The sequence below is a fragment of the Symphalangus syndactylus genome, chromosome 18 (assembly GCF_028878055.3).
Source record: "Symphalangus syndactylus isolate Jambi chromosome 18, NHGRI_mSymSyn1-v2.1_pri, whole genome shotgun sequence".
In the NCBI taxonomy this organism is placed as follows: Eukaryota; Metazoa; Chordata; class Mammalia; order Primates; family Hylobatidae; genus Symphalangus; species Symphalangus syndactylus.
In genome coordinates this window covers 12,071,103-12,086,462 of record NC_072440.2, presented here as the reverse complement: position 1 = coordinate 12,086,462, position 15,360 = coordinate 12,071,103, and the positions used below count along the sequence as shown (strand labels likewise).

General features: G+C 48.5%; 1 long non-coding RNA gene across 3 annotated transcripts in view; it reads left to right on the top strand.

Annotated features, from left to right (window-relative positions):
* Positions 1-15,360, top strand: part of LOC129467574 (uncharacterized) — a 170,112-nt gene that overhangs the window by 46,903 nt on the left and 107,849 nt on the right. Inside the window, exons 4-8 of one of the 3 annotated variants that reach the window (XR_010116880.1) lie at positions 3,765-3,934; positions 8,583-8,695; positions 8,958-9,079; positions 9,187-9,321; positions 9,524-9,589. This is a non-coding gene — a long non-coding RNA (uncharacterized lncRNA). Of the gene's footprint in view, positions 1-3,764; positions 3,935-8,582; positions 8,696-8,931; positions 9,080-9,186; positions 9,322-9,523; positions 9,726-15,360 lie in introns of those variants that run through there. The other 2 variants (XR_010116882.1, XR_010116881.1) reach the window with 2 other exon arrangements.

Below are 15,360 nucleotides of genomic sequence, written 5' to 3'. Positions count from 1 at the left end.
CTCAGTCTCCCAAAGTGCTGGGATTACAGGCATGAGCCACGGCGCCTGGCCTATTTGTTTATTTATTTAAGCTGGAGTCTTGCTCTGTCACCCAGGCTGAAATGTGGTGATGCAATCTCAGCTCACTGTAACCTCCTCCTCCCAGGTTCAAGCAATTCTCCTGCCTCAGCCTCCCGAGTAGCTGCAATTACAGGTGTGCACCACCACACTCGGCTGGTTTTTATATTTTTAGTAGAGATGAGGTTTCACCATGTTGGCCAGCTGGTCTCAAACTCCTGATCTCAGGTGATCCACCTGCCTCGGCCTCCCAAAGTGCCAGGATTACAGGCATGAGCCACGGAGCCCGACCTTTATCCATATTTTTAGAGGTTAATCCCAGCAGCACTCCTGGTAGAGAGCTAATAACCCATGATGACTGATGAGAAAACCGGGGAGGAGAAGTTCAAGTATGTCCAAGGTCACCTGGCTGGAGGCTGGCTGACCCGGAACCTAGACCTGGCCTGTCTCTGAGGCCGTCTCTCACTTGCTGTATTACACATTTGCACGGAGTGCTGGGCCATCAGGAGTTAGTCGGATTCCACGGACAGCTCTACCTACAGCTTTGTGTGGTTACCTGCCGGAGCCAGGGTGGCCAGGCTCCCCGCAGTTGGCTGCTCTTCTTGGATTGAATGTACTGATCTCCCTCTTGTTCTGAGTCTCAGCCGACATCCAGGCAGTGTCTCCACTCAGCCGAATTGTCTCATCAGCAAATGAACACCCTGGCAGGGTTTGCATCCGGCAACCTCTGAGCAGGCCTCACGCTCCCTATGGGTCGGTCCCCCACTCTGCTGTGCCTGTGTCTTCACCCAAGATTCAGTGAGAACTTGGGCCCAGTACTCTGCGGTCCTGAACTTCAAGGGCCTTCTGTTACTTTAGATAACTGGAAGCTGCCGTTTCTGTGAGAACTCCTTATCACTTAAGAGAGCATTTTTCTGTTTTCCTAGAAGAGTCTTCAAAACCCAGTTTCCATCTCCCACCCACTTCTCTTTCTCTAAGAGCCTTTGACACATAGGAGCTTTGAAGAAGAAAGCTGCCTGTTTCTCGGGGATGGAATTTCTTAATCTGAGCTCCATGTACATCTTCCGTGAGATATTCTTACACATTTTTTTTTATCACCGCAGTCATGTTAAGTATTCAGTCTAGTGAACCCTCTGATTTTTATTAACTTTTCTTCTTTTTATTTTGAAGTAGGTGTCAGATTGGGCATGGAGTAGGAGGGGGGTGCTTTTCCTGGGACAAGATGAAGTTAACTTTGGGCAGACTCCTGCATTGATAAGCTCACAGCTAAAAAAATTGGCTCCCAATCCCCTGCCGTCTCCAATCATTGCAATGCAAATTTGATAGAAAAGAGCTGCAGGGGTCCCTGGCAGCTGAAAATCAGTCTGCATTGAAATGGGAATAGATGCCACCGCCTAGGTATTGGAAAGCCAAGTTCCCAGGCTGAGGAAAAGGGAAAATTCCCTTCTCCATCAAAACTGTCAAATTACCCAACCAAGGGGAGATGCCAACCTCTTAGCTCCTCTCTCTTCAATCATCTGCAGGGGCAGGTGGCCAGTTGTTTTTGACCCAGCACCCCTGCCCACTGCTCACAGATGCCCAGCCAGCTCTGGCCACTTGCCCTCCTTTCAGGGAAGGAGAAGGTGGAAAGGTCAAGTTCTGCTTGAACAGCCCTGAAACTTCCCTGTTTTCTGGCCCTCCCAGCCAACACTGGTGGAGAGGAGGCTTCCTCTGCTGCTGGGGCTCATCCCATGAATAAATAATAAGCAGGTGGATGATTCCATCCTGTTAACTTCAGCTTCTGCAGCTTCCTGACAAACAGAACTCTGATTGTGATGGCAGAGTTTTTGTTTTGTTTTTGATTTCACATCATTAATATTTTTTCTTTCTGAACTTACTGTCATTGAGAGTCTTGATGTTCAAAGATTTCTCTGTGAATCAATTTATAGCATGCATAATACAATCAGAGGCTGAGAGCTGGGAGAAGCCTCTGGAATCAGCCAGTCTTCTCCCACAGTTAATAGGTCAGGAAACTGAGGCCCAGAGAGAAGACGTAGTCTGCCCAAGGTCACTCACAGACTCAGAGGCTAAGTTGCAGCTTTTTAGAACTGTCAAGCATGTCTTCTGATCTATCATAATCCCTCTGTCCATCCAACCATCCATCCATCAATCAATCCATCACCCATCATCCATCCATCCATCCATCCATCCATCCATCCATCCGTCACACCCATCTATCTACCATTCATCCATCTATCAATCCACACATCCATTCATCCAATTCAACATTCAACATTCAACATCCATCCATATGTTCATCCATCCAACAACCGAGAGAGGTGTGCTGTCCCCGTGATTGCATATAGGTAGAAATGAAAGGCATGGAACTATATATATATGTACCTTCCATTGGGGTTGCAGGGACTCCAGGAGAGAGGATGAGTGAAAGTAACCTAATTGGAAGCCATTGTTGGCTGGGGGTGGGGGTGAGCAGGGCTGTGCATATGCTATAGGCACTGTAAACCTCAAGTAAACAAAAGGGTCAGAATCTAGTTTAAAGAGAGTTCATTCAGTTGCAAAGCTGAGGATGAGCCACCCGGGAAACACAGATTCCAAAGAATGCAAGTCAGTGTTCCAAAGTGCAGAAGTTTGGGATTGCATACATCAACAAAGTTCAGGGAAGACTAACAGAATTTCAGTATCTTTCTATATAAGGTTAAATGTATAGTTACAACAATCTGATTAGTTGAGGTGGTCTTGTTCTTTCAGAAAAGGTATATTTAACATTCTACACTGAAGATGTAATGGTTATGGGGTCTTGAGAACCATCTGGGCTGAGTTGGGTACAGGGCAATAAAGGAGGCAGTGAATCCATAGCAAAGTCTTGGATTGGAAGGGGGAGGCCTGGTACAAGAGCAATGAGGAAGATAATTCATCTCTCCTCATTTATAATCTAAGAAGCAGAATTGCAAACATGCTACATCACTCAGTCTCTAGGGCTTAATCTCTCTCTTGGCATAATACATTTAGAGGGTCCTGACATTTTATTTTCCACACCTTATGGAGGTGGGATGCAGTTAAGGATGAGTGTCATTGGGTAGAACAGTCAGAGGATAAAGCTGGACTGAGAAAGCTTAAAGAGGAGGGGCTTTGGAGCCATACCTCTGAGGAAGGACAGGCTTTCCAGCAGGGCTGGAGCTCAGAGCCATCAAAACATCCCTCTGAACAGTTAAAAATAGGACTCTCCTGCAAATACGGAATGAACACTCCTCAAAGATTAACTTACCTCAATGAACAGGGAGCTGGCAGGAGGGTGAACCCCATTCAAAGGAGAATTTGAGGAACAGGTGCTTACACCGTAAGCCAGGAAGGCGAGCTGAAATCAGGTTGCTACGTTAAATGCAAAGCTGGTTGCTGTCCTCCAGGGCAATGAAGTCATCGCCTGTGGGGTTATCTTCTTCACTAGGTAGAAGTCATTTGCATCTTTGCCAGGCAGAAATCCACAGCTTGACAAGTAATTTCAGAGTCTGGGAACGAATCAGTAGGGAAGAGCAATAGGAAAGGAGCCTTCCTAAAGAACGAACTCTCGCATATGTGGGCTGCTAGACAATAGCCCCGTGTGGCGTCGGAAGCCATCCTTTTGCTTATTTGCAAGTCTTGGATGATTTTTTTTAAACAGAGGCAGGCTCTGGAGTGTCATGTTCACATCCCACCTTTGCCTCTCGCAGGTGGCTGTGGGACTACCCCTTCTTCCTGCTCTGAGCTGGGCTTCCGCATCTGAGGATGAGTACAGGGGATGGGGCCCGTCATCGTGTATACATCATAGGTCAGTCCTGAAGATCGAATGAAGTCTACATATGAAGTGGTTGGCCCAGCCACAACTCAATAAGTGTCAGAGGTAATTACAACAACATTTGAATATTAATGTAGGCAAGTCTCAGCATCACGAAGACTTTAAATAGCTGCTGGCTTGAAGCCGAAGCTACTGCAAAGGCAGTGATGGGAGAAAGGCCATAAATGGCATCGATTTCCATTTATAGAATGAATCGATGAAAACTCAGAGCTGGCGGGGGAGGCAGCCACCATCTCTACTTCAGAGACTGCGGCTTCTGGCAGCAATGCTTTGTTTGAGCAGGTTTGAGCGGTCAGATGTGTGCTCAGCAGGACATGGTGGGCATCTGGGTGATGAGGTGGAGCAGAACCCGCAAAGTGTCAGGGCACAGGCAGGCAGCAGACCAAGCGAGGTCTATGGGGCTGGGTGGCCTTCCTACCACCCTGTCCTATCCGGGCCTCGCTCTCAGGGAGTCTTTGTCCTGGGACCAGTGGTTGCTCCTGCCTCCAGGGCATGACAGCCTCCAGGATGGCGCTTGCTGGGCATTCTGGGCTCTGAGTGGCAGCTCCTGGTCACCCTTGCCATCCGTCGGTGTTTCTGCCTGCCAATTCACCTCTCAGCTGCATGCTGTCTGGCACTGGACTGGAGCCTGGCCATCTTGTCCACTCAAATCTCTGTGATTTGGAAGGCAGCCCGTCCATTCCAAGCAGCCCAATGTCCCCCAGATCCTGCCAGCATCTCTAAAGAGCCTCACCTGAGGCCCTGGGTGCAGGAGTGCTGAGTCAGGCTGCCTTGATGGCGCTCTGGATGCAGGGAAGCCGAGTGCCACCCTTGCCGATGGGCATCACGCAGTCCTGCCCTCACCCTCGTGAGGAAAGCAAGCCCAGCTCCTCCCTGATGGGACCTCTTCCCTCCATGCCGGGAGCCTGAGACTCAAAGCAAGGCAGAGCTGCCCAATCCACCTTCCCCCTGCCCCAAGGGGCAGCTGCCATGACTCTTTCCATCCCACTGGCAGCCTGGGAGAAGCCTGGTTCTTGCTTCCCGTCTCTTTGAGCCCACAGCCCTGGACCTGGAGGACACATTCATCAGGCAGCCCTCTTGGTTCTCTTCCCACTCACCTGTAAACCCAGGTGCTTGCTGGCTCTGGCAAGAGGACCCTGGCAGTCTTGGTTCATTTGGGCAGTGATAGCAAAATACCACAAACTCAGGGCTGGAAGTCCAAAAACAAGACACCAAGCAGGTTCATCATCTGATGAGGGCTTCCTGCTTCCTTATGTGCTATTGGGGTTTTATGGTATTGATTTTAATTGCATAAAAAGGAAGAGGGCAAAAAAGTTGGGATCAAACGTCAAAGTCTTCCAAATATGAACAGCTACACACAGACTCTCCTGTGAGCACAAGGCCTTCATGTGGGCTTGTTAGTATGAAGGCTGCTCCTTACTGGGCCATCCTTGTCGATCCAAGCAAGAGTGATGTCCCGGGAAAGGGCAGCAAGGGAGTGAGGAAAATGCAGATGGCTGTAGCTCTGGGAGCCTTGGGGAAGTTGTTTGTTTTCCTGTTTCCTCATCTGTACAATGGAGACTGTGATGGTGAGAAGTTAGTGCAGTGGCTGCAGGGCTGAATGTGCAGATGCACAGGACAGGAACCCTCCCATGGTTCTTCCCTGTGGCTGCCTAGGGAGGCCCCTTGGGCCCACTGCTCAGCCTTGGAGCTGCTCGGCTGCTTCCTTCCTGACTTCAGGAGCTGGTGCCCCAGGACACTGCAAACAGAGCCACAAGTGCTCAGGGGTGCAAGTTGGCTCTGTGCTGAACAGGTCCTTCTTCCTTTCATAGCTTCCATTTCTTTGTCCTTCAGATGATTCTAGGACTTGGCCAGGACAGCCTGAATGTTCCCATCAGCTTGGCTGATGCTTGGGCAGGCTTCTTCCTGACTCGAGGCCCCTGACCTCCCTTTGCTCAGAGCATTGCTTTAGAAAAATTGTGGTCGTAAGTCTCTCTCTGGCCCTTTGAGATGGACACCTTCTACAACCCAGGAATGTATTTCTCAAGGACCTGGAAGTGGTTCCTTCAAAACATGATCATCAGGAAGATGGTGCCCCCGGCTCCCAGTCCCTGAGGGAGGGGATCCTGATGTTGATGAGAGGTGATTGGCAAACACACACAGCCTGATCACATCGGCCCCCAGTGTCCTCTAGGACTTCACCCCTAGCTCATTCCAAAGCTTCAAAACCCTCCCACCTGTTGTTTCAGTGGAATTGAGTTCAATCTCTCTCCCAGGTTGCAACAGTCTTGGATAAAATCTTCCTTGCCTGTTTAACTCTGACCAGTACATTTTTTTTTTTTTAAGACTCCACCATTTAGTGTTATATGTTTTTTCAGGTAAGTTACATAAGCTGTGCAGCCTCAGTCTCTTTTCAGCCTTCACATATTTGCTCAAAGCATCTGGGCCACCCTCTTCCTTCCCTACCCTCCTTTCTAAATGCTTCCTTGCCATTTTTCAATGTTCTTCTGCTGATTTATCCCTGCCCAGCTGTAGTCAGTGACCCTCCTTTCCCTTGACTCTAAGCCTGATGAGCTTAGCTCTCTTGTTTTGCTTCTGGGCTGCTCCTCAGGCACAGTGCTGAAGTTGGGTGAACTCATGAATTTATGGCTCCCCATTTTCAAGTCCAGCCCTGGCATATATACAAAGCTCCAGGGTTGTCTTACTGCCTGTCCTGGGTTTATTTCAAACTCAGTATAGGAAAGAAAGCTTATAATTGCCCCCTCATCCCTCAAGACACCACTTTCCCTCCTTATTTTTTCTGCTTCTCAAATGCCTAGGTATCCTCTGAGCCCTGACGCAGCAAAGTGGAGCCAGTCTTTGTCTCCACCCATATCTAATCGGTCTTTCCCTTCTGTTAGGAACAAAGTTCACTCCTCTCTATTTATATGTTGAAAGTCTAGCTTCCAATGTGATTACATTTGGAGATAGGGCCTTTAAGGAGAGAATTAAGGTTAAAGATGGTCCTAAGGGTGGGGCCTTAACCTGATAGGATTGGGGCATCCTTATAAGAAGAGACATTAGAGCTCTCCCTCTGCCACATGAGGACACATTGAGAAGGCTGCCACCTGAAAGCTGGGAAGAGTGCCCTCATCAGGAACCACAGCTGAAACGTTGATCTTGGACTCACCAGCCTTCAGAACATGAGGAAATAACCACTCAGTGGTAATTTGTTATGCAGCCCTAGCTAACAAATACCCACATTTCCCATTGGTCTTGCTTTCTCTTCCTAATGCCTCCTAACTGTGTCTCTCATGCACATAATGAGTTGGTAACCAAAAGCCACACAAGAAGCCCTGCATAAGTGGTAGCTCCTACCATGTAACTACTACCACTGTTTATCTATTATTTATTCATTCATTTTTTTGGTGGTGCAATATACATAACAAAAAAATTACCATTTTAACTGTTTTTGAATATACAATACAGTGGTATTTAGTACCTTCATGTACAACCATCACCACCATCCATCTCCAGACTTTTTTATCTTCCCAAACTGAAACTCTGTAGCCATTAAACACTAACTCCCCTTCTCCTCCACAGCCCTTAGCACCCACCATTCTATTTTCTGTCTCTCTGAATTTGACTCATCTAGGGACCTCACATAAGTGGAATCATGCAGTATTTGTTGCCTACCTCTGAGCAGTTCTCTCAGAGAACTGTTGTGCTCTCTTGCAAAACAGTTCTGAAAGGGGGTGAAGCTTTTGGGTGAGATTGCTTTTCTCCCCATTCCCCACCCAAGAGTCCACAGATGCTTCAAACGCAGGTTTCCCAACGTGTTTTCTTTACAGAGTCACTGTCTCAGTATGCTGAGGGGCTGAGCTCCTTGAGGGAAGGGGCCACATCATCAAGGGAGAAAGAGGTTTTTAATGACTGTCCACTACAGCCTCAGTTTTCAGGCAGAGGCCAATTTGCTGTCTTGGGTAACACTCGTAGAAGCCCTGAGATGCAGGTACTGTCAGTCCATTGCAGGTAAGGAATTGAGGTTAAAAAGTGTCCAAGATCATGTGGCCATTCAAGGCCAGGTCTGTGCCTTCAGTTTCATGAAGCATTTGGAGGGGCTAGAATGACCCATCTGGACATCTGCCCAGTTCATGCCTGATGCTTTATGTGAATAAGGCAATGGAAGGTGCTGGGGTTTTCAGAGGATGAAAAAAATCTATAGAATGCTGTATTAGTCTGTTCTCACATGGCTATAAAGATACTACCTGAGGCTGGGCAATTTATTAAGGAAAGAGGTTTAATTGACTCACAGTTCCACATGGCTGGGGTGGACTCAGGAAACTTATGATCATGGTGGAAGGTGAAGGGGAAGCAAGGCACTTTCTTCACATGATGGCAGGAGAGAGAAGAGTGAGTGAAGGAGGAACTTGCCAAACACTTATAAAACCATCAAATCTCATGAGAACTCACTCACTATCAGTAGAACAGCATGGGGGAAACTGCCCCCATTTTCCAGTCACCTCCTGCTAGGTTCCTCCTTCAACACCTGGTGATTCAATTCAAGATGAGATTTGGGTAGGGACGCAAAGCCTAACCATATCAAATGCCTCACTGAGCCCTGGCAGAGTCCCATCCAGCTCAACGTGCTGTGCAGTTAGGTCAATGAGGAGGCATTTGGAACAGGCTGGAAGCTTCCCTGTGTGACAGTGGCCTTTTCTCTTCTGCAAAACAGGCAGCTGAGGCGGGGGATCCCTAAGGGCTCATTGAGATCATGGATTTGCCCTTCTATTCATTGATGGAGCACCTGCTGCCCACAGCATCTGTATTTGGTGCTGGGATGCTGAGGTATGGCCATGAATACTCTCTGGCAAGGAGAGAGGCATGGGACCCCCCAGAAAGGTGCCCAGTACATGGGCAAGCCCTTTGCAAACTCCTGGAGCATGCACATCTGATGGGTGATGTTCATTCCAAGTTCAGGCAAACATTCCTTGTTCTGCTTTCCACTTTCACTTGAGCCCCTCTGAGTACTGACTTTTGTAGTTACAGCGTCTTCCTATGTGTGCTCTTTCTCTCTCTCCAAGCCTCCTTCTTTATGAATTTTTAAAAGGACACTGAGATCTTCAAACAGAGGCTGCCCCTCTGAGCAAACAGATCCCGAGCCCTGGACTCCGAAGCTTGGACCCAGTTCTTCCTTTTCTCTGGGTTTCAGATCCCACTGTGAAGTGAGGGGTAAGTACCAGGTGGTCCTCATGGTATCTGCCTGTCTGATCCTGCCCTTGATGGACATCAGCCCTCAGTCACGGAGCAAGTTTCCAAAGAGCCATCTGTGTCTGCAGGGCCCTTCTGATTCAGGACCCGGGGAAGCCAGGGGCAGGAGCATCGGTGCCTCTTCTCTATTTCAAGGACCCTTCTGGGTTAAAGTTCTCTGAGGTGCCTTACATGGATTCCAACCACTGCAAGATAACCATCCTGTAAGTATTCTGATTGTTTTTCTTCCTCTCTGATAAGGTTTTAAAAGTAATAAAGGAAGATGCCCCAAGGAAACAAGATAACAGGATTAACGTAAGAAAAGGAGAGAACAGCCAGGCAATGTTTCTGAGATGCTCTCGATGACCTGCAGGCAAATCCTTCCTTTTAATTGTCACTAAAGGGATTGTACAATTTCCTCCTCAGATGTAAAGTGTTATGACCAGCAGAGCGTAATCGAAGTGCATTCCAGAGGGAAAGACAGCGGCTCAGGTAGGCCTTAGAGAATCCGTCTTGGGACGAATCCCATTCTCACACTCCTGTAACATCCTTATCAGAAGGCTGGAAGACCAAGCTGGGGCTGTGGGACTAGGAATAATTAAAATACCTTTAATTGGAAGATTCCATAATGCCGTCTGCAGCAATGGAGCATGATTACCATCCGTTCCGTGGCCTTCCTGTTGGTAGCCATTGGAAAGGCAAGAATTATTCTCTGTTGGGAGAGTGTTCAAAATGCAGCTTGACTTTGGCTGTGTCCACACACATAAGGTCCAAGGCGATTTCCCTGAAGGTGAGGGCAGGAGAACAACCCTAGGAATTTTTCAGGCAGGATGAGGGAGAGATGGAATGAAAGATAGAGTGGATGGCGGGGCCAAGGCTGAGGAGCAGACTAATAGTGGTGGGACCAAACATGTTGGAAGAGTATAGGACTTGTCTGTCTATTGTTGCTGCTAGAAATTTTCAGAAACCTGGTGACTTAAAATTATACAGATTTACATGCAAAATGGGTGGTCAGGGCTGCATTCCTTTTGGAGACTCTGGAAGAGGACCCATTTAATTGCCTTTTCCAACTTCTAGAGGTTGCCTGTGTTCCCTGGCTCATGGTCCCTTCATCCTCAAAGCTAGCAGCATGCTATCCTCCAATCTCTCTCAGACTGACTTCTGCTTCCAAGGACACATCTCTTCCTCTGACCCTCCTCCCTCCCTTGTGTAAGAACCCTGATTACCCTGGACCCCCGCCCCCCATAACCCGAGATCAGCTCCCCATCTCCAGTTTCTTAATTGCACGTGCAGAGTTCCTTTTGCCATGTAAGGTGACATGTTCGCAGGTTTCAGGAATTGGGACACTGACTAGGACATGGACTGAAATGTAGACTGGGACATGGACTAGGATAAGGACTGGGATGTGGGCATCTTTGCAGGGCTGTTCTTCTGCCCATCACAATGACCAAGGAGAAGCCAGTAATTAGGATGTCATAGAGTCTGTGTTTAAAGGGAGACCCTGGATAGGGGCAGGAAGGAGCTGAATCACCAGAACTTGCTTTCTTTTTAAAAAATCGTGGTAAGATACTGTTAAAAAATAAACATAGGCACATTAAAACTTTAAAGGGTTTATGTCAGCAGAAAGCTATTCATGAATAGGGCAGCTCCAGATCCCAGCTGGTTGGGGGTTCTGCTGGAGGGGCTTGGAGGGAAAACTTTTATAGGGTGAATGTGGAAGCAGAGCAAAGAAATTATTTAATTGGTTAAAGTGGAGCAGTCCTTTCATTTGAACTTTCCAGCCAGGGGGAGTTCCTCGTAATAGAACTCATCCTTACTTGGCTGCCTGTGATCGGCTGAGCTTAAGTTTCTTTTTTCTCTCTCTCTTATTTTATTTTTTTTTTTTGAGACAGTCTCACTCTGTTGCCCAGGCTGGAGTTCAGCGGCACGATCTCTACTCACTTCAATCTTACAATCTCTGTCTCCCAGGTTCAAGTGATTCTCCCACCTCAGCCTACCGAGTAGCTGGGATTACAGGTGCCTGCCACCATGCCTGGCTAATTTTTTTGTATTTTTAGTAGAGGTGGGATTTCACCATGTTGGCCAGGGTGGTCATGAACTCCTGGCCTCAAGTAATCCACTGGCTTCGGCCTCCCAAAGTGCTGGGATTACAAGCATGAGCCACCGCCCCTGGCCTTAAGTTTAATTTTGCTTATGTAAGAACCCAAGGCATTAGGGTACCCTTAGTCTGAGGGCCTCCCTTTTAATTGTTTTAACAATATACAAAACATAAAATGTATGGTATTAATCACTTTAGAGTGGCTGAGCCGAGAGGCATTAAGTATGTTGGCAATGCTGGGCAACCGTGAACAGTACCGAATCGTAGGATATTATCATGTCCCTACAAAGAGGAGTTCCATACCCTTTGGCAATCACCCCTCATTCCCTCCTCCCCCAGCCCCTGGTAACCATCTATCTACTTCTCATCTCCATGAATGTGCCTATTCTGGACAGTTCATGTAAATGGAACCAGGCACTATATGGCCCTTTGTGTCTGGCTTATTTCACAGAGCATAACATTCTCAAGGCTCAGCCACACTGTAGCCTGTGTCAGAACTTCATTCCTGGCTGGGTGCTGTGGCTCACACCTGTAATCCCAGCACTTTGGGAGGCTGAGGCGGGCAGATCACTTGCAGTCAGATGTTCAAGACCAGCCTGGCCAACATGGTGAAAACCCGTCTCTACTAAAAATACAAAAATTAGCCGGGCGTGGTGACACACATCTTTAGTCCCAGCTACTCAGGAGGCTGAGGCAGGAGAATTGCTTGAACCTGGGAGGTGGAAGTTGCAGTGAGCCAGGATCATGCCACTTCACTCCAGCCTGGGCGACACAGCAAGACTCCGTCACAACAAATGAGCAAACAAACAAAACTTCATTCCTTTTTATGGAGGAACACTACCGTATTTCATTGTATAAATATACTACATTTTGTGATACACCACTTGGGTTGTTTCCACTTTTTGTTTATTATGAATAATGCTGCCAAGAACACTCCTATGCAAATATGTATTTAAACACTGCTTTTAAGTCTCCTAGGTACATGCCTAGGAGTGGAGAGTTGGTCATACAGTAACTCTGTGTTTATCATATCAAGGAGCTGTTGTCATATTCTTTTTTTTTTTTGAGAGAAGGTCTCACACTGTCATCCAGGCTAGAGTGTGGCAGTGCCATCACGGCTCACTGCAGTCTCGTGTTGTCATATTCTTGATAGAAATTACATTATTTAACCTCAGAACAGCCCTTGGCCCCAATTACCTTAGACTTACCTGGCATGAGATCACGCTGGGTGATAAGTGTGGGTGTCTCTGATATTTAGAGATAAGGAACCAGGGGGTCAGGAAGATGGTATGGTTTGTCCAAAGGGTTGCTGCAAACAACAGCTAAGGATGCTTTTCCCTATGGGCCTGGATGGTCAAGACCAATAGATCTGAGTTGGAAAAACAATAGAAGGTGGAAGGAGCTGAGTCTGATGCCTTCATCTCTCTACAGAAGTAGAAGATCAGGGCTTGCCAAAACCAGGGGCCAGGCTGAGGGCTTGGGAGGCAGGAGGAGGGCTGAAGCCCCTGCTGTGGGAGAAGGGATGAGGTTGCGGCTTTCGCAAGGGGTGGATCAAAGGACCCACTGTCAGGGGGTTTTAAGGACCATTGATGGCTGGCCCTGAGAGTAAGTGGAGAACCTGTTGGTGGCTTTCTCCAACTTCCAGGACAGCAGGGCCCCCTGGATTTGGACATGGCTGGCCATGTGCACCCCATGCTTGTGTGGCTTGAGGCACCTGGCTGTGTGGCTGAGCTTCCTTCTCTGTCAATCCTTCCCTCCCTCCCCAGCTCCACTGGGCTCGAGAGCCCTGCAGGCCGTGTTCCTGACCTTCCTGAGTGGTGACCCTGTGAGCTGAGCGTGAGGCTCCACACACTCACATGAAGGTGGGCTGGAGGCCTTGCCAGGCATTTGGGGTTTCACCCATGGGATGCTGCTTGTTTGCTGATACCACTGAGCAGATGAACAATTGCATTCTCTGAGAGGGAAACAGTCCAGCCAAAATGGTGCATGGCTCACCCAGGCTTCACGCCACACCCAGTGTCGCCCCAGCAGCGAGGGGCCTGGGAACCACTTCTGTGTAAGGAGCTCAAACCTTCCCCTCAAAGTGGCTTTCCAGAGGGCCAGGCTCACCGAATCATGGTTTGTCCTTATTTTCTACAGATTCTATTGAAAGAAACATGACATGATACCACAGCAAAAGCCACTCTTGCTCCTTTTTTAAAAATTAAAAACAAAACAAAACAAAATTAAACAAGAAAAAACACCACCTTAGGATGTCCACCCTGGGAGACTAATTCTAAGAGAGAAGTTCTGTTCTTCCACTGCTAATCACTCCAAATAAATACCACGATTGAGCTTGTCAGAGAAGAGAGGGCAGCAACAGCCTTGCCCGCAGGTCTTCTCATCTGCATGAGAACAAAGTGGATGGCTCAGAAAGACAGAGACACTCTTCCATCCAATATGAAATCACATCAGACGTGTAGAGAGGCCTCCAGCTGCATCCACTTCCAGGCCCCACCCACCCTCTTGTCCTGAGCAGCTTTGGATGAGATCAGGGCTCATGAGCCGTGCAAAGCCAGCCCGGCATTCCTGCCCAGAACAGCCATGCTTGCATGTTTCTGTATATTTTGTCCATGGTCTTCTTGTCCACAAGTCTCAGCCGGCCTATTTCCCTTTTCCAGAAACATAAACATGGTATTTGTAATTTTATTATCACCAAGGTTGCATTGATGAGAGGCTTTCTCCTTGTGTGTCGGGGTTCAGGAGCCAGTTTAAGGGGCCCAGGCCCTGGAGCAGCCTTCTTAGGAGGGCAAGCCTCTTTTTGCAGAGAAGATTCCTGGGCTGGCAGAGTGTGTGGTGTGGTTCATGTGCCAACTTGCCTGGGCCATGGGGTGCCCAGACAGCTGGTGAAACATTATTCCTGGGTGTGTCTGGGTGGGTGTTTCTTAATGAGAGCACATGTGAACCCACGGATTGAGTCAAGAAGACCCCTCCCTGGTGTGGGCGGGCATTGTTGTCCAATCCACCGTGGGCCCTGGTAGAACAAGGAGGCAGAGAAAGGGCGCATTCTTCCTCTCCGAGTTGGGACATTTGTCTCCTCTTGCCCTTGGACACCTGTGCTCTTGGTTCTCAGGCCTTAGACTCTAGGACTCACGTTACTGCCCTGGCCCCCATCCTCGCCCACCCTACCCAGTACTCAGACCTTCAGACCAGGGCTGAGTGTGCACCACATGCTTTCCCGGGGCTCTAACCTGGGACTTCTCAGCCTCCATGATCCTGCGAGCTGTAAAGGGAGAAACAGACCAGTGGGGTCTGTAGAGTAATACAGAAGAGGGCCGGGCGCGGTGGCTCACGCCTGTAATCCCAGAACTTTGAGAGGCTGAGGCGGGCTGATCACCTGAGGTCAGGAGTTCGAGACCAGCCTGACCAACATGGAGAAACCCTGTCTCTACTGAAAATACAAAATTAGCCAGGCGTGGTGGTGCTTGCCTGTAATCCTAGCAACTGGGGAGGCTAAGGCAGGAGAATTGTTTGAACCTGGGAGCTGGTGAGCTGAGATCATGCCATTGCACTCCAGCGTGGGCAATAAGAGCAAAACTCCATCTCAAAGGAAAAAAAAAACCAAGGAAGTAATACAGAAGAGATTTCCACGTCCCTCAGAAAATCTCTTCTATGTTATCATATACAGCCCACTGGTCTGTTTCTCTGGCAAACCCTGACTCATCCAGGGCGGCCTATGCATTTTCTGTAAAAATACCTCTTTAGTTACAAATAAGCACATAGGTCTGGTACCCTGCATGTTGTCCATATTCAGTGAGTATTTATGGAGCTGGACATCAAACGAAAGTAAAAGGCCTTTTGGATGAAGATTCGGCCATCAGCAGTATTCTGGTGGAAGGACTGTAGCTTCGCTCTGCTGTTGTGATGGAAACACAGTGATGTATCTTTTTCTCCACATCACAGACCTTCTGGGCAGTGGGTGGGAGCCTCAGTCTTTCCAGCTGTTCAGAGCCCGCCTCCACAGTTCATCAGAGTGAGGAGGCTCCAGTCCTTGCTTTATCAGAGATACATGTCAAGGCCTGGCCCTGCCTCTGCTCCAGACCTGGCAGAGGGAGGTCTCCCGGAGACACCCCCTCTGGGACTTGTTGCCCCGAGGCAGCGGCACATCTGATCCCCTCCATGGTGT